The sequence below is a fragment of the Siphateles boraxobius genome, unplaced genomic scaffold (assembly GCF_051911475.1).
Source record: "Siphateles boraxobius isolate OS27281-9 unplaced genomic scaffold, OSU_SipBor_1 9, whole genome shotgun sequence".
Classification (NCBI taxonomy): Eukaryota; Metazoa; Chordata; class Actinopteri; order Cypriniformes; family Leuciscidae; genus Siphateles; species Siphateles boraxobius.
Genome location: NW_027509219.1, coordinates 7,161,730 through 7,181,280, shown reverse-complemented (window position 1 = coordinate 7,181,280; position 19,551 = coordinate 7,161,730). Strand labels below are relative to the sequence as shown.

Here is a 19,551-nt window from a genome sequence, read left to right as displayed (position 1 = left end):
GACCAGTCCTTATATCCTTTGTGCCCAAAGACAGAAAGGTGCGCATGGCCATTGGTATGTCTTGTATTGGAAAAATGGTGTAATATGTAGTACATCATTTGATGTTAACAATTTTACATTGTACAGGTTATCACTTGGTTTTTGACCAAGTGAAGCTCTTGAAACAAGTGACAGAAGAGTATGTTGTCTTGAAAGAAATCAAGCATCACTGGCAAAGGCTCAAAAGACCATGCCTTTCTAAAATATCTTTTGAAACAGGTTGCTGTTGATAGGGGTAAAACTGTTTTTTTTTCAGTACTTAGCTTATATTACAGGTGAAACTCGAAAAATTTGAATATAGTGCAAAAGCTCATTTATTTCAGAAACTTCAACTTAAAAGGTGAAACTAATATATTATATAGACTCATTCATTACATGCAAAGTGAGATATTTCAAGCCTTTATTTGTTATAATTTTGATGATTATGGCTTACAGCTATGAAAACCTTTTCACAATATTCTAATTTTGACTTTGGGGTTTTCATAGCTGTAAGCCATAATCATCCAAATTATTAATAAAGGCTTGAAATATCTCACTTTGCATGTAATGAGTCTATATAATATATTAGTTTCACCTTTTAAGTTGAATTACTGAAATAAATTAACTTTTGCTCGATATTCTAATTTTGAGGTTCACCTGTATGCGTTGCATGCAATATATATATATATATATATATATATATATATATATATATAATACTTCAATGTGTATATAATATAATATACTGACTGCTGCTTTGTAAATTTAAATATTGAACAGGCAACTCTGGTTAAAATGTTCAGATGTGCTCAATTAGGGTTAGAGGTAAGCTCTCCACTTCAAAAAGGAGAACGCAAAAGAGCCAGAGTCTTCAGGTTTACTTAAAGGAGCATTTCACCCCTGGGAACCTTGATCTTCATTGAAAGTGGGTTATATATGTATTCGAAATCTGTCAAATTTTTCAAATTTGGTGCCTTTTTGACCGAGTTATGACAGAAAGTAACTTTATAGCGCATTAGTTTGGTAAACCAAATTTCCCACAATGCAACGCGTTTGAACAGCTCCAGAAGCCACTCCCACTAATCCAGAACACCGCCTATGCGTGACCCGAGAATGCATTACGCTAGCTAAAGTTACCACTTGAGTTTGAAAATCATTTGCGATCTCATTCTTGATTTATTCCTTCTTACTATTTATTTTGAAATGGTGAACTATTGTATGGTACCGGGATGTTCAGTCACCTCAAGGAAAGGTCCAAAAGTAAGTTTTAAAAATAAGATGTAAAAACAATGTAGGCATACACATTAATTTGCTATCTACTGTCATAATGTTAAAAGTTGGTTACTAGTTCCAATTGCTAAACTACTATCATACATAAATAAGAAGCAACACTATTGGGACAAATTTAATTGAATGTTATACATTTATTGAAATATTTATATAACAACAAAAAAATATATATTATCAAGAGTTAAAGTTCCTCCTGGGCGTCTTCGACTTCTTGGTGCCCATCTGTAGCTGGATATTTTTGCCGAATTGCCTGCACAACACAAGCGGGTAGAACGATGCGACGTCCTCTGCCTAATCTCTCTCCTTGCAGGACCCATTCAAGGAAGTGCCGGTATGCAACTAGACGATATTGTCTAAAACATATTGAGAATAAAGTTAGCGATATTTTGTATTTAGGTGCCACAGTAGTAAACAATGCCACATTAGACTGTTTGTGCGTTTAAACATGGTATCTTATGCCGCGTCCCAGGCAACCTGTAATCCGTGTTTTTTCAACTCGTAACTGGGAGTACATCTATCTAGTACGAATTCACGGGGGGAATGTCACGGGTTTGACTGCCGTTCCAGTGCACTTTCACGGGTATAAGGTTGGAAAAACACGGGTTACAGGTTGCCTGGAACGATGTACTCCCAGTTACGAGTTGGAAAAACACGGTTTACAGGTTGCCTGGAACGCGGCATTACTGCACAAACAGTTCACTGTTGACGTTACGTTTTAAACGGGAATCATAACGTGACAATGCTTTAAGATATTGTTTATATTTGACGAGATTAATCATATATACATGTAAAACACTTACTTTACAGTCAGGCGTCCATTTCTCCCTGCTGGCTTCGGCTGTCGTTTCCAGTTAATTTTCGGGATGCGGAAATATGTATCTAGGACGCCTCTGTCCATATGCGGTGCGAAACTCGGATGGTTCACAACACAACACTCCATGTCCGTGTCTGCCTCTGACATTTCTTCTAGAAGGAATTGGCATTTTAGAGATTCTTTGCAGCAGACAGACTCTATCTCGGTGTCCATAGGCGCACAGTTACAGCACGAGCACCACCAATTCGCTACAGCGCGAGCAAGCGGGCTTCTCGTCTGCGCCGGGCTGGTCTCCTGCGGCGGCCGCTGCCGCAGCCGACGCCGCCGCCTCTTGTTCCTCCATCAGCCTCAGCTGCTCTTCGCTATATTGTGGCTCGTATAAATAGCCACGAACATCAGTTTCGAGCAAAAGATTTTAAAAATACTCGTCATCCATATCGTGTGTCGTAAATTCAGGCATTATGGTAAATCTAACTCCTTGAGCGCTTGTTAGCTTAGCTTGCTGTCTTCCAAGCAAGATGGCGGATTAATAGTTTAGTTTCTTCAGGTTTAGTCCCACCCACTGATCTGTAATAGGCCGGTGGGGTGAGTGGGTCCCACGTCCTTGAATAATAATGAGCTAAAGGCTGTAGTTTTCTTAATATGCAATGAAATTTATCTTCCGTCCTATCGTGACGCAAAATGACGATATTTACGTCACGATAGGACGGAAGTAAAACACTTAAATCCTTTTTTCTCCCATCTCAGAAAAAAAACAAGCAAAATTCCACCATCATTATAATATATGACTGGGTTTCTAACAATACAAACCTTAATGCAAATGGGTGAAGTGACTCTTTAAGTTATAGACAATCGGCAGGTGGGCTTGAGGTTGGAGCTAAATCTGCAGGAGAGTGGACGCTGAGGGCCGGAGTAGCCCATCACTGCTTTAAATAACACAGAACAGAAGCTGACCTGACTGTCCATTAAACAATTCAATACAAAAAACAATTCAAATTAAGTTGAGTTATTTTTGTTTTACTTTCAGACCAGGACTAGGGAATGCCTGACGATGGGATGTTGAGACTTCTTCCTCTTAGAAAAAGCTACACCACATCAGTGATCACATCTTCAGTTCATCATTTGTACTGTAGGGTACAACTGAACAAATTGTTTAGACGAGGAAGAAGAACATGAATACGATAGAGACATGTACAGGGAAGAGCAAGAAACCAGTTTAGCTGTGATAATGAACCATTATTTTCCAACACAATATCAAATCTGTTTTCGGTATCATAGGTGACTGGATCGGATTCTCTGTCACTCATTTGTGTGGCTTCAGGAGCTGTGAATGGATTAATGTGATGTTAATGTATTTTTGAAGACCCTTCTTTTTTTTGCATCTCATTTGTCTTCATGTTACTTTATCAACTTTATGCTGTGTCCTCCAATAAAGTATTGTGTAATAAAGTGTGGTGAATATTGTGAATTGAAAGTGGTGTTTGGTACAGTAAATGTAATATTTGAGAAATTTTAATTTCGTATGAGTTTAGTTCATAATTTAAAGATTAACAGTACATAAACATTTTTGACCTGGATAATGATATTTGGGACAACAATCAACTAAAAGTTGCACATACTTGCATGTGAGAAGTATGCCAGTTTTCAGTAAAATAAAGGGAAGGTATGTGAATAACAAGATGCTGCAGTGTGCTATCTTGTTAAAAACACTTCAATCATAATTGAAGATGATCCATGTTGATCATTCTAGTACATCTACTGCATTTAGTATGAAAGCATAGATATTACTGATGTCAGAAGCAATCAGAGGGGGTGAAAAGGAAATTTTGGCACAGTTTCTTTGTAGTTTTTACTGAATGGTGGATTATCCTTGTTTAACAGTAAAGTGTAAATATATAAATTGATTTTTGTTTACTGCCAAAACTGGAAATTGGATAATGACAAGTTGTTGCAGGTTCATCCATCCATATTGGTGTTCATACCAAAAAAGCAAATACATATTAATTATTATTATTGTTATATATTACAGCATTTCTTTAAAATATTTCCATATCAGATGGTCTCACAATGCATCAAAACCTAATACAAGCATGATGTTAGAATAGAAAAGGAGGGAAAAGATCAAATAGTCTGGTATTTAAATGTGACTAAACAAAGTTTGTTGTCCATGATGAGGAGAATAGATGTGTGTAGATTGCACTGCCCTTCCACCCTCAGAGGCCCAGGTTTTTTTTAAAGTGCTCACAGTAAAATATAAAATCTCAGCCTGTCCCTCATATATGTCATAAAGGTTTTCACAATAAACATATTTAGATATCCAGTTGTCGGCCAGGGCGGTGAGGACCCCTCGGGCGGCCAGGGCGGTGAAGACCCCTCGGGCGGCCAGGGCGGTGAAGACCCCTCGGGCGGCCAGGGCGGTGAAGACCCCTCGGGCGGCCAGGGCGGTGAAGACCCCTCGGGCGGCCAGGGCGGTGAAGACCCCTCGGGCTCAAGAACAGACAACATACACACTGGCTCGGGAACATACAACACACTCACTGGCTCGGGAACGGACAACACAGACTCTGGCTCGAGGAACGAACAACACAGACTCTGGCTCCGGAACAGACAACACAGACTCTGGCTCGGGAACAGACAGAACAGACTCCGGCTCGGGAACAGACAGAACAGACTCTGGCTCGGGAACAGGAACTGGCTCGGGAACAGGAACAGACTCCGGCTCGGGAAACAGGAACTGGCTCGGGAACGGGAACAGACTCGGGCTCAGGAACAGGAACTCCCTCGGGCTCAAGAACAGACTACATACACACTGGCTCGGGAACATACAACACACTCACTGGCTCGGGAACGGACAACACAGACTCTGGCTCGGGAACGAAGAACACAGACTCTGGCTCAGGAACGAAGAACACAGACTCTGGCTCGGGAACGAAGAACACAGACTCTGGCTCGGGAACAGACAACACAGACTCTGGCTCGGGAACAGACAACACAGACTCTGGCTCGGGAACAGGAACAGACTTGGGAACGGGAACTGGCTCGGGAACGGGAACTGGCTCGGGAACGGGAACTGGCTCGGGAACGGGAACTGGCTCGGGAACGGGAACTGGCTCGGGAACGGGAACTGGCTCGGGAACGGGAACTGGCTCGGGAACAGACTCGGGCTCGGGAACGGGAACAGACTCGGGCTCGGGAACAGGAACAGACTCGGGCTCGGGAACAGGAACAGACTCGGGCTCGGGAACAGGAACAGACTCAGGCTCGGGAACAGGAACTCCCTCGGGCTCAAGAACATACAACACACTCACTGGCTCGGGAACGGAGAACACAGACTCTGGCTCGGGAACGAACAACACAGACTCTGGCTCGGGAACAGACAACACAAACTCTGGCTCGGGAACAGACAACACAAACTCTGGCTCGGGAACAGACAACACAAACTCTGGCTCGGGAACAGACAACACAAACTCTGGCTCGGGAACAGACAACACAGACTCTGGCTCGGGAACAGACAACACAGACTCTGGCTCGGGAACAGACAACACAGACTCTGGCTCGGGAACAGACAACACAGACTCTGGCTCGGGAACAGACAACACAGACTCTGGCTCGGGAACAGACAACACAGACTCTGGCTCGGGAACGGGAACTGGCTCGGGAACGGGAACTGGCTCGGGAACGGGAACTGGCTCGGGAACGGGAACTGGCTCGGGAACGGGAACTGGCTCGGGAACGGGAACGGGAACTGGCTCGGGAACGGGAACGGGAACTGGCTCGGGAACGGGAACGGGAACTGGCTCGGGAACGGGAACGGGAACTGGCTCGGGAACGGGAACGGGAACTGGCTCGGGAACGGGAACAGACTCGGGCTCGGGAACAGGAACTGGCTCGGGAACGGGAACACACTCGGGCTCGGGAACAGGAACTGGCTCGGGCTCGGAGGCGGCCATCTTGTCCGTAGACAGTGGCTCGGAGGCGGCCATCTTGTCCGTAGACACTGGCTCGGAGGCGGCCATCTTGTCCCTAGACACTGGCTCGGAGGCGGCCATCTTGTCCGTAGACACTGGCTCGGAGGCGGCCATCTTGTCCGTAGACACTGGCTCGGAGGCGGCCATCTTGTCCATAGATACTGGCTCGGAGGCGGCCATCTTGTCCGTAGACACTGGCTCGGAGGCGGCCATCTTGTCCGTAGACACTGGCTCGGAGGAAGTGACGTGAACCGGCTCTGGATTGCCCATCTTGTCTGTAGACACTGGCTCTGTAGAAGTGATGTGAAGCTCTGGCTGGACGTGGCTGACGTGAAGCTCTGGCTGGACGGTCTCTGGCTGGACGGTCTCTGGCTGGACGGTCTCTGGCTGGACGGTCTCTGGCTGGACGGTCTCTGGCTGGACGGTCTCTGGCTGGACGGTCTCTGGCTGGACGGTCTCTGGCTGGACGGTCTCTGGCTGGACGGTCTCTGGCTGGACGGTCTCTGGCTGGACGGTCTCTGGCTGGACGGTCTCTGGCTGGACGGTCTCTGGCTGGACGGTCTCTGGCTCGTCGTGGCTGACGTGAAACTCAGGCTGAGGGGATACTGTGGATTCACGGAGTTCCTCATCTACCACACCCACCGTATACACTGAAACGCTTAACAGAAGGGCCAGTTCAATATAGCTCTCCAATGTCCCGTGAGGCTCATGCAAGGGCATGATGAACTGAGCGGTTTTGATAGCCCTCCTCGGAAGAAGATCATCAGGCATTCCTCGCTCATAGAGGTGAAAGGTGCCAGCTTGACAAAATCTTCTACATACTCCTCAATCAAACGATTCCCCTGACGGAGACACAGGATTTGGACTGCTGTGTCCATGGCTGGTATTGCTGCTGGATCTGGGTGTGGCTAAGTCTTCTGTTACGAACTACTCTGAGAAGAGGGTTGAGATCCAAACGCAGCTTTATTTGAGGGCAATCCAGAGGCGTAATCCAATGTAAAGGCAAGGGTCATACACAGACAGGCAGTCCAAAACAGATAAACAAAGAAACAACCAAAACAGGCAGGGACCAGAGGCAAGAGAGTAATCCAGGGAACAGGGCAAGATATCCAAAACCAAGAGACAAGAAAACCATAAGAATGCTCAGAAATGCAGTGTAACACTTAAACAAGACTTAGCGGTGAGGGAATGAATGAACATGGTATAAATAGACAAGGACTAACAGGGTGATGAGAAACAGGTGAATGCAATCAGAGACCAACCAGGTGATGAGACACAGGTGAATGAAATGATGAATGCTGATGAATTCGGGGAGTGAGTATTGGCAAATGTAGTTAGTGAGGAAGTGATCAAAGTCTATTGTGGAGCGCCCTCTGGTGGCTCTCGAGGGCACTCCAGCTGGTGATTGTTACAGCTTCTATAAAATACATTCACGGGTATATTACATTTACATTAACCAGGCAGTGATATAATGATACCATAGATGCAGTTATGATGGATATTTACTATAGTAACCACTGTAATGAAAGGTTTAATGAAGCTAAAATCAAGACATTAAGTCCATCTACATGTAAAGGTAACAAACTCACAGAATAATGTCCAGTTGTCAAGTGTGTCATTTATGTAATATTCTTTCAGCACCAAAGAGTATTGCATAAATATTGATTGTTTTCAAAAGGTTTTCCTGAACACTCTCACTATCTTCAATTGTTCGGACAAACACCTGCTATATACACTTGCAGAAATATACATTTGACTATTGCATCATGAAGTCGCTGCATGACTGGAACTAATGGATATCAATGAATATGTCCTGTACCAAAACTCCTGATGAGCACTGACGCTAATAAAGGCATTAGGCAGACATTAAGTACACATCCTATGCATGCCCAAACAACACCAGCCAAAGACAGTAATGAAGTGGACTCCACCAGGAGGTTCAGGAGACCTCGAAGACCAAGGAAGACATGGAGACAGATATTTCACGAACACCTGAATAATGTCAGTGTCCCATGGGAAGATGTGGAGGACTTGGCCACGGATCGAATACGTTGGAGGACACTTGTTGCCCAATGTGCCCAGAACAGGACTTGATGATGATGTTGAGAGTTTATCCATAACTGTGGGATATTTTTCTGTAAAGAGTGTTGCATAATTAAATGTTAAAGGCATTCATGTAATAAGTTTACTGATATGTGGGCATGATTAGAAGTATGTCTTTAATGGCAAGCAATAATCATATGAATTTGTTTAAAAATAACACGATATGCATGCAAACGGGACAGTTATCAGCAATGTAACTGATCTGATCATGACAAAATAATCGAGTATCTGATGTCATGTGACAAGAAGTCAGATTAGCTTTTCCACTCTTGCAAACAGAGGAAGGTCGAGGTGTGGAGAGACATCATATATCATTGGAACATGAACAGACAGGGTCCAATTTGTAATAATTTTAAATAATACAATGCAATTAATATAAACTTTCTGACTCATCCGACTACTTTCCAAGAAGGGGAGCAACTGATTTGCAAATATCGTGATTAATATGTACAGGAATTGAGGCAGTAGCCAATGACAGCAGTAGGAGGAAAAGCTGCAGGATTATGTAAGAGTATAAAAATATGTACGAGCATCCTATGCATTTGAGAACTTGTTAAATCTTGTGAATTATTAAGACTCAGAGACTATGTTTGTACTGATTGGGCTATGGGTTTTGTAAGAAAAGGTTTAAGAAACAAGAAATGCTTGATAAAATCTTTGATTACGGGTTAAAACCAACACATTCACAACACATTGTGAATATTTGCCTTTGGAGCTTTTCGTCGTCTCTGTTTACTTCTCCTCAAACAATAATGAGCTGACTGAGTCCGAAAGGCCCTTTTCTGTGACTTTTCCTAAATAATCTATCTAAACATGCACAAAAAAACTGGGCTTGATTTGGTTGTTCTAAAGGTGTGTACAATTTTTTTATCGTTTAAGGTGTTCGGGGTCAAAATTACCCCACATTGAAAATGAATGGGAAAATGAAAAAAATGACATTTTTTCATTTTGTTTGTCAAAAAAATACAAATAAATCCATTATAAATCTGACAATTTCTACATATAAACCAAGGACTGGTCCTACAGCATAAATAAAAAGTGGAACGAACTTTTTATCTCATACACACACACACACACACACACACACACACACACACACACACACACACACACACACACACACAAATGTATGTGACTGCAACAGAGAGCATTTTTATAGAAATTGGCAAATAAAATAAACAAAACAGGCATAAATCTAAAAACATTTACATTTAAACCAAGGTCTGGTCCTAGAGCATAAAGACAAAGTGGAACGAACTTTCTATCTCATACATACACAAACACACACAAACACACACATGTATGTGACTGCAACCGAGAGCATTTTTATAGAAAAATCGGCAAAAAATCAAAATTCAACTAAACTGGCAAAAATTTCACAAATGCAACATGGAACCACACACACACACACACACACACACACACACACACACACACACACACACACACACACACACACAGAGAGAGAGAGCGAGAGAGAGAAAGAGAGGGAAAATGTGACTTGTAATTTTTCTGCAAATGTATGTATAATAATTTGCAAAAGCAGATAATTCAAAATATGTCAGAAAACGACAACAAATTCTAACTTTGACAAAAATGTTTTTTTTAATGTATTTCAGAATGTTTAAATATATATATTCACAAAATATATATCATAAAGTTGTGAGGAAAAGTTGAAGCATCAAGAAAAATTAAGTGAAAAAGTTCTATATGGTCCTATATGGACCTCTATTGGAAATATGTGGTCATTGCACCTTCTCGCTTTAATTATATAATTTCTAGAGGTGGGCATAGATTAATTTTTTTTTAATCTAGATTAATCTCACTGGAATCTTGGAATTAATCTAGATTAATCTAGATTAAAATGGCTCATTTGAATTCTGCCGAAGGCATTCAGAATATGTGTGCTACCCAAATAATGAAAAGTAAGTCTTTGAGAATAGTTCGCCTCGCGTAGGGTTGTGAATTTCTGCCAAAAATGCCATTCGACAATAGAGGAGCAAAAGTCGAATATCATTCAAAAAAAATAATAAAATAAAATAAATAAATAAATAAAACGCACAATTACAATGACAGAAAGGGAGGCCAATTTCATCTTTAGCGATTTGTCATCAAACAAACTGTTTATTAATTGAACAAGTAACATGTTTTCGTCGTTTTTTTTAACATAGTAGGCTAATTGGAAGAAGAAAAAAACAATAAGCACGACGCAGCTACAGTCCGTTTTTGCATCGCCAAACCAGATGCTCGTTAGATCAAAAAATAATGTCATATGTCATAATGATTTTATGTGAACCTGCCTTTACCGGCAATAGCCTCCTCCTTTTTAAACAAATTAGTTTCAATCAATGTAAACTATTCGTGTGACTATGCCCCTGCGCAATACACACACATTACCGCGGGATGGCGGGTGTTCATTTCATAAACTGTAATGGTAGTTTATTTAATCTGTTAACCTTTGCCAGTGCGCCGACGCTCTGAGGCGTTTTTTTTTCAGCCTATAAATTAATGTATATGTCCAACGGATAATGTCATACTTTTTAGTAGTGCTATCGTGGCGTAATAATCTGTTTGGTTGTAAAATGTATTACCTGAATGAAATGAAATCGAATGTATCGTCCTGTGGAATCATTCATTCACAGACAGTTTACGAAGATGTTCAACTAATAAAGATCTTCATCGCTGGCAAAAATATGATGCATGTGCAGATTTGCTTTCACTAGACTAAACTGTAGCTCTTGATGTTCTTAAATCTTCCTGTCACGACTCCGTGTCTAGTGTGATTGAACGCGCTTCAGACGATTCAGTGCGTGAGGAACTGAACAGAACTGATTCGCGAACCGATTTAGACGGATCTGCCAACTTGTTTGATGAAGTCTTTGAACAGAATCGACTCAAAAGAGTGATTCATTTGTAAATTGAGCATCGCTCATGCCCATAAAAAAGATACAGCGCGCTTGGAATAAACTCATTTAACAGGATGTAAAGTAACGAGAGGAACGTCGCCCAAGGTAACATGTAAAAGTATACACCTTGTGTCCCTGACAGGAAAATACCCTGCTGCGCGATTTGCGCGAAAATATAACGATATTCGAAAAAGCTATTTTATGATCCCAAGCCAACTTTGAGAATAGATTAACGGCAATTTTTTTTTTATCGCCCGATAAGAGTCTCACGTTAACGCAGCACGTTAACGCCGATAACGGCCCACCACTAATAATTTCTAAATTAATAATTATTTATAATTTTTCCACAAACCTGCAGATGGCTGTATTCCATCCCTAACACATAGAGCAATGTCAAAAAACAATTTAAATTGAATTAAGATCGTCATTTAAGTGATTTTTTCTTTAAAAACAAATTTTTCATGAGCCAATTTATGGCCTAGTTAAGTAATTGTTCAGAAAATAGGTTAAAAAAAACTTTACAAAAACAAAAACATAGCATAAATGTATAGTTGAGAAGTAAATTAAAAAAATGATATATAGTTTTCCATATAAAAAAATGTATATTTCCTTATGCAATTGCTCTTTAAAGGTTTGGGGTCAGTCTGACCCCAAACATCTTAAGCTTTACCCTTTTTTAATATCGACAAACAGAAAAGACATTATAACAAACATTATTTGGACACCGTATTTACGACTACTTACCAACATCTGGCACACGTGACCTGGATGTCAAATATCGCGATGACTTCGGAATTAGACTTCTTCAGCGCTATTTCCTACTGATAGAATCCGCGTCTGTTATTGACAGGGTTATTGACGCCACAGGTTTCCCATTGAAAGCAATGGAGTTCCTAATGCTTCATAGAGTGACGCCAAGGGGCACTGTTGGCGTCTGCTATATGACGCCTCGGGCGCTTGACCATGCTTCAGTTGTTGAAGATATATAGTTTCTAAACCTTTGAGGACCATTTGAGCAGAAAAAAGTTCAAAAGGTCCGATACGGTCTGGCGGACTTAACATCAGAAAGAGTCTATAAGGATATATAGTTTTTGAACCTTTTAAGGACACTTTGAACAGAAAAAAGTTCAAAAGGTCCGATATGAACTACTCATCAGAAAGAGTCTATAAGGATATTTTTTAAACCTTTTGAGGACCCTTTGACCAGAGAAAAGTTCAGAAGGTCCGATATGGACTACTGTCTGGCGGTCTTGACAACATCATCAGAAAGGCATGCGTGTGTGACACATGTATAAATAATTTTGAAAATTGAATAGACATAAAGTTTATATTTATGAATGTAAGCAGGTGTAGCCTACTCATTTCACATGAAAAGAAAGAGACAAAAAAGAGAGAAGCTGTCCTTCAAATACATTTCTATACTGACTAAATTAGCAGGGTTTGGGATTAATTAAAATCATGTCGGTTTAAAACACGACATAGGCTACCTTAAAAATGTTATTAGTTTTATTATAAAACGAATACAATTTTATTACATACTGAATTAGTCGATGTTTCTCGGAGTCTTTTTTTTATGTTGGCTTGAGAAAGCCAGCATATATTAAACATTCTTATTATTTATTATTATTATTATTAGAAATTGACTCCGCCTAGAACTTTAATGCTTCACCAAATTCAGCTCTGACCTTCAGTCTGGTCAGACTCGCTTTTATCTTTTCTAACTGATCAGATTTGCCGTCCCAAAAAAATCCCATTGATTTGCGTTACCTGAGCAATGAAGGACGTAATTCTTAACGCTGTCCACTAGAGTGGGCGACAGGATAATAAGACGTGTCAACTCACTTTCCCTGTTTGCATCAGTTAAAATGAGTTTACTCACGGAATGAGTTAGTTCTTGAATGCATTGCAATGCAAAAAAGGGCATATTGAATGCAAAACTCTTTATATTCAGTGCACAACGCTTGATCAATAAACCTTACAAACCTTACAAAACCAAACAATGCATTGCCCATCTCTTTAATGCACTACAAAATGAATTAGTTCTTGAAGGCATTGCAATGCAACAAAGTGCATATTGCTTATATGTTATTTTTCAGTGCACAACGCTTGATAGTATGTGCAATGCATTCCAACAGCAGATTTGCAATGCACATTGCATTGCCCATCTCTTTGATGCTCTCAAAATGAGTTAGTTCTTGAATGCATTGCAGTGCAACAAAGTGCATATTGCTCATATGTTATTCTTCAATGCACAATGCTTGATCGTATGTGCAATGCATTGCATTAGCAGATTGCATTGCAGATTGGATTGCCTAAACGTCTTTAATGCACTACGGAATGAGTTAGTTATTGAATGCATTGCAATGAAAAAAAGTGAATATAGCTTATATGTTATTCTAACGATTGAATATGTGCACGATTGCATATGTGCAATGCAACAGCAGTTTTTTAAGCGTTAATTGTTTCATTGCACATAGGAACAAGTTAGTCCTTTTATGCAATGGAATGAAACAACAAAACGTTATTAAAACAGCAGATTGCATTGCCCATCTCTTTAATGCACTAAAAACTGAGTTGGTTATTTTATTTGCAATGCAAAAAAGTGCATATTGCTTATGTTATTCTTCAATGCACAATGCTTGATCGTATATGCATTGCATTAGCTGATCGCATTGCACATTATCTTCAATCCACTACGTCTTGAATGCATTGCAATGGAACAAAGTGCATATTACTTAATGTTATTCTTCCATGCAAAACGCTTTTGCAATGCAATGCAACAGCACGCTGCATTGCACATCTCTTCGTTGTACAAATGTAAGAGTTAGTTATTGCATGCATTGGAAAGCGACAGCTCTGTGATGTTTTCTCGTGAGTACACAAATTAATGAGCTGTATGCAATGCGAATAGCAATATGCTGTGAATTGTCTTTTCATCAGGTAATGCAATTATTTTCCTTCAACACAAATGAAAATGGTTAGTTTTTTGATTTCACAAAGGATTAAGTTAAACCTTTTATGCAATGGAATGAAACAACAAAAATGTTATTAAAACAGCAGATTGCAGGGTTGCTTTAACGCACTACAAAATGAATTAGTTCTTGAATGCATTGCAATGCAACAAAGTGCATATTGCTGATATATGATATTCTTCAATGCACAATGCTTGATCGTATGTGCAATGCATTGCATTCGCAGATTACATTGCACATATCTTCAATATACTACGGAATGAGTTAGTTCTTGAATGCATTGTAATGCAATCAAGTGCATATTGCTTATAGGTTATTCTTCAATGCACAACGCTTGATGCATGTTGAATGCAATGGAATGGATTCCATTGCATTCCTTTTATGCAATGGAATGAAACAACTAAACGCTATTAAAACAGCAGATTGCATTGCCCTTCTCTTTAATGCACTACAAACTGAGTTAGTTCTTGAATCCATTCCAATGCAACAAAGTGCATATTGCTTATTGTTATTCTTCAATGCACAATGCTTGATCGTATGTGCAATGCATTGCATTAGCAGATTGCATTGCACACAATGCACTACGGAATGAGTTAGTTCTTGAATGCATTGCAATGTAACAAAGTGCATATTGCTTATATGTTATTCTTCAATGCACAATGCTTGATCGTATGTGCAATGTAATCTGCAAATGCAATGCATTGCACATACGCATATATCTTCAATATACTACGGAATGAGTTAGTTCTTGAATGCATGGAAAAGTGCATATTGCTCATAGGTTATTCTTCAATGCACAACGCTTGATCGTATGTGCAATGCAATGCAACAAAAGATTGCATTGCACATTTCTTATTGCACTACGGAATGAGTTAGTTCTTGAATGCATTGCAATAAAAAAAGAGCATATTGCTTATTTGTTATTCTAACGAATCATATGTGCAATGCAACAGCATTTTTTTAAGCGTTAGTTTTTTCATTACACAAAGGAATTAATTAGTTATTTTATGTAATAAAAGATTATCTTTTTATGCAATGGAATGAAACAACTAAAAGTTATTAAAACAGCAGATTGCATTGCCCATCTCTTTAATGCACTACAAACTGAGTTAGTTATTGAATGCATAGCAATGCAGCAAAGTGCATATTGCTTATATGTTATTCTTCAATGCACAAATGCTTGATCGTATGTGCAATGCATTGCAACAGCAGATTGCATTGCAATCTCTTCAATGCACTTCGGAATGAGTTAGTTCTTGAATGCATTGAACTGCAACAAAGTGCAGATTACTTAAAGTTATTCTTCCACGCAAAACGCTTGTGCAAATGCAATGCATCGCACGCTGCATTGCACAATTCGTTGTTAGTTATTGCATTGAAAAGCGACAGCTCTGTGATGTTTTCTCGTGAGTACACAAATTAATGAATGGTATGCTATGAAAAAAACAACATGCTGTGAGTTGTCTGCAACAGCTCATGCAATGATTATCCTACATACACAAATGACAATGGTTAGTTTTTTCGTTAGTTCTATTATGCAATGAATGAAACAAAAAAAAAGTTACTAAAACAGCAAATTGCGTTGCCCAGATTTAATGCACTACATTAAATCTTGTGCAATGCAAGTGGGACCTCAAAACATTTTCAACAATATAAATTTGTATACTCCTTCTGATGTTACATCAGCCATACAGAGGTCCCCTTTTGACCTACTGAACATATTTCTGGAAAAAGAGTTCTTGAACAATACTAACTTTTCATACAGATTGACTTATGAGCCTTCTCGTGCTTCAGAGGCCATATAGAAGTCCATATCTGAAATATTATTTTCTATCTGTTAAAAGGGTCCTCAATATCCTCGCTTTATATCCTTTATAGACTCTTTCTGATGTTAAATCCGAAAGACAATAGACTTTATCAGACCTTTTGAACTTTTTTCTGGGCAAAGGGTCCCCAAAAGGCTTAAAAGCCATGTATCCTCATGGACTCTTTCTGATGTTAAATCAAGTCCGCCAAGTCCGCCAGACCTTGGTCCATTTCGGACCTTTTGAACTTTTTTCTGGTCAAAGGGTCCCCAAAAGGCTAAAAAGCCATGTATCCTCATAGACTCTTTCTGATGTTAAGTCAAGTCCGCAAGACCTTCGTCAATTTCGGACCTTTTGAACTTTTTTTCTCATCAAAGGGTCCCCAAAAGGCTTAAAAGCCATGTTCCTCATAGACTCTTTCTGATGTTTAGTCAAGTCCGCAAGACCTTCGTCAATTTTGGACCTTTTGAACTTTTTTTCTCATCAAAGGGTCCCCAAAAGGCTTAAAAGCCATGTTCCTCATAGACTCTTTCTGATGTTAAGTCAAGTCCGCCAAGTCCGCCAGACCTTGGTCCATTTCGGACCTTTTGAACTTTTTTTCTGGGCAAATGGTCCCCAAAAGGCTTAAAAGCCATGTATCCTAATAGACTCTTTCTGATGTTAAGTCAAGTCCGCCAGACGGTGGTCCATATCGGACCTTTTGAACTTTTTTCTGGGCAAAGGGTCCCCAAAAGGCTTAAGAGCCATGTATCCTCAAAGACCCTTTCTGATGTTAAGTCAACTCCGCCAGACAGTGGTCCATTTCGGACCTTTTGAACTTTTTTTCTGGGCAAAGGGTCCCCAAACGGCTTAAAAGCCATGTATCCTCATAGACTCTTTCTGATTTTAAGTCAAGTCCGCCAGACAGTGATCCATATCGGACCTTTTGAACTTTTTTTCTGGGCAAAGGGTCCCCAAAAGGCTTAAAAGCCATGTATCCTAATAGACTCTTTCTGATGTTAAGTCAAGTCCGCCAGACAGTGGTCCATATCGGACCTTTTGAACTTTTTTTCTGGGCAAAGGGTCCCCAATAGGCTTAAGAGCCATGTATCCTCATAATAGGCTTAAGAGCCATGTATCCTCATAGACTCTTTCTGATGTTAAGTCAAACTCAGAAAGACAGTGGTCAATTTTGGACCGTTTGAACTATTTTTCTGGTCAAAGGGTCCCAAAAAGGCTTAAAAGCCATGAGCCACAAGTAATGTGCACTTTGTTGCATTGCAATGAATTCAAGAACTAATGCGTTTCATTCCGTTTTTTTATAATAAAACTAATAACATTTTTTAAGGTAGCCAAAGTCGTACTCTTAAACCGACATGATTTTAATTATTGCTTTTGCCCTGCGAATTTAGTCAGTGTTGATATACATTCACTGATTCTAGCTTTTCTCTTTTCTGTCTCTTTCTTTTCATGTGAAATGAGTAGGCTACACATGCTTATATTCATAAATATTAACTTTATTTACATTAAATATTCGAAATTATTTATACATGTGTCACATGACAATGTTAAGACCGCCAGACACTAGTTCATATGGGATCTTTTGAACTTTTTTCTGGTCAGAGGGTCCCCAGAAGCCACGTGATGTAGACTCTTTACAGAGGTATAGACTCTTTCTGATGTTAAAAGGTCAGGTCAGAGGTTCCCCACAAGGTCTAAAAGCTACATGATGATGTCCATATAGACTCTTTATGATGTTAAAAAGTCAAGTCACGTCCGCCAGACAGTAGTCCATATGGGACCTTTCGAACTTTTTTTCTGGTCAGAGGGTCTCCAGAAGGTCTAAAAGCTACATGATTTCCTTATCAACTCTTTCTGATGTTAAAAAGTCAGACCAAGTCCGCCAGACAGTATAGTTCATATGGGACCTTTTGAACATTTTTTCTGCTCAGAGGGTCCCCAGGAGGTCTGAAAGCCACATGAGGTCCTCATAGACTCTTTCTGATGTTAAAAAGCCAAGTCAAGTCCGCCAGACAGTAGAGACCTTTTGAACTTTTTTTCTGCTCAGAGGGTCGTCAGAAGGTCTAAAAGCTACATGATGTCCTCATAGACTCTTTCTGATATTAAAAAGTCGTCAAGTCCGCCAGACAGTAGTCTATTTGGGACCTTTTGAACTTTTTGTCTGGTCAGAGGGTCCCCAGGAGGTCTAAAAGATTCCATGATGTCCTTTGACTCGTTCTGATGTAAAAAAGTCGTCAAGTCCGCCAGACAGTAGTCCATATGGAACTTTTTGAACTTTTCTTCTGGTCAGAGAGTCTCCAGAACGTCTAAAAGATCAATGATGTTCTCATTTGACTGTTCTTTTCATGTGAAATGAGTAGGCTACACATGCTTATATTCATAAATATTAACTTTATTTACATTAAATATTCGAAATTATTTATACATGTGTCACATGACAATGTTAAGACCGCCAGACACTAGTTCATATGGGATCTTTTGAACTTTTTTCTGGTCAGAGGGTCCCCAGAAGCCACGTGATGTAGACAGTGCATTGAAGAGATGGGCAAAGCAATCTGCTGTTTTAATAACGTTTTGTTGTTTCATTCCATTGCATAAAAGGACTAACTTTTTCAGTTGTGCAATGAAAAAAACTAACGCTTAAAAAACTGCTGTTGCATTGCACATATGATAAAGCGTTAGAATAACATATAAGCGATATGCACTTTTTTTGCATTGCAATGCATTCAAGAACTAACTCATTCCGTAGTGCATTAAAGAGATGGGCAAAGAAATCTGCTGTTTTAATAGAGATTTTGTTTTTTCATTCCATTGCTTAAGGTCTAACTTATTCCTTTGTGCAATGAAGAAACTAAATATACATTTGTGTTTGAAAGAAAATCATTGCATCAGCTGTTGAAATGACAACTCACAGCATTTTGTTTTTCGCATTGCATACAGCTCATTTAATTTGTGTACTCACGAGAAAACATCACAAAGCTATCGCTTTCCAATGCATGCAATAACTAACTATTTCCTTTGTTCAACGAAGAGATGTGCAATTAAATGTGTGTTGCATTGCATTGCACAAGCGTTTTGTATGGAAGAATAACATTTTAAAAGCAATATGCACTTTGTTGCATTGCAATGCATTCAGAACTAATGCGTTTAATTCAATTGCAACAGCTTGCTGTTGAATTGCACAAGCGTTTTGCATTGAATAATAACATTTTAAAAGTAACATGCACTTTGTTGCATTGCAATGCATTCAAGAACTAATGCGTTTCATTCCATTGCAACAGCATGCTGTTGCATTGCACAAGCGTTTTGCGTTGAATAATAACATTTTAGAAGTAACATGCACTTTGTTGCATTGCAATTCATTCAAGAACTAATGCGTTTAATTCAATTGCAACAGCGTGCTGTTGCATTGCAAAAGCGTTTTCCATGGAAGAATAACATTTTAAAAGTAACATGCACTTTGTTGCATTGCAATGCATTAAAGAACTAATGCGTTTCATTTAATTGCAACAGCGTGCTGTTATTGCACAAGCGTTTTGCATTGAATAACAACATTTTAAAAGTAATATGCACTTTGTTGCATTGCAATGCATTCAAGAACTAATGCGTTTCATTTCATTGTAACAGCGTGCTGTTGCATTGCACAAGCGTTTTGCATTGAATAATAACATTTTA

General features: G+C 39.7%; 1 long non-coding RNA gene across 1 annotated transcript; it reads right to left on the bottom strand.

The window, feature by feature from the left end:
* Positions 1-1,422: 1,422 nt before the first annotated feature.
* On the bottom strand, positions 1,423-2,691 carry LOC143732599 (uncharacterized). Its single transcript, XR_013201142.1, has 2 exons — positions 2,109-2,691; positions 1,423-1,661 (listed from the first exon to the last, which is right to left on the bottom strand). It is a non-coding gene; the product is annotated as an uncharacterized LOC143732599 (long non-coding RNA).
* Between the last annotated feature and the right edge of the window lie 16,860 nt (positions 2,692-19,551).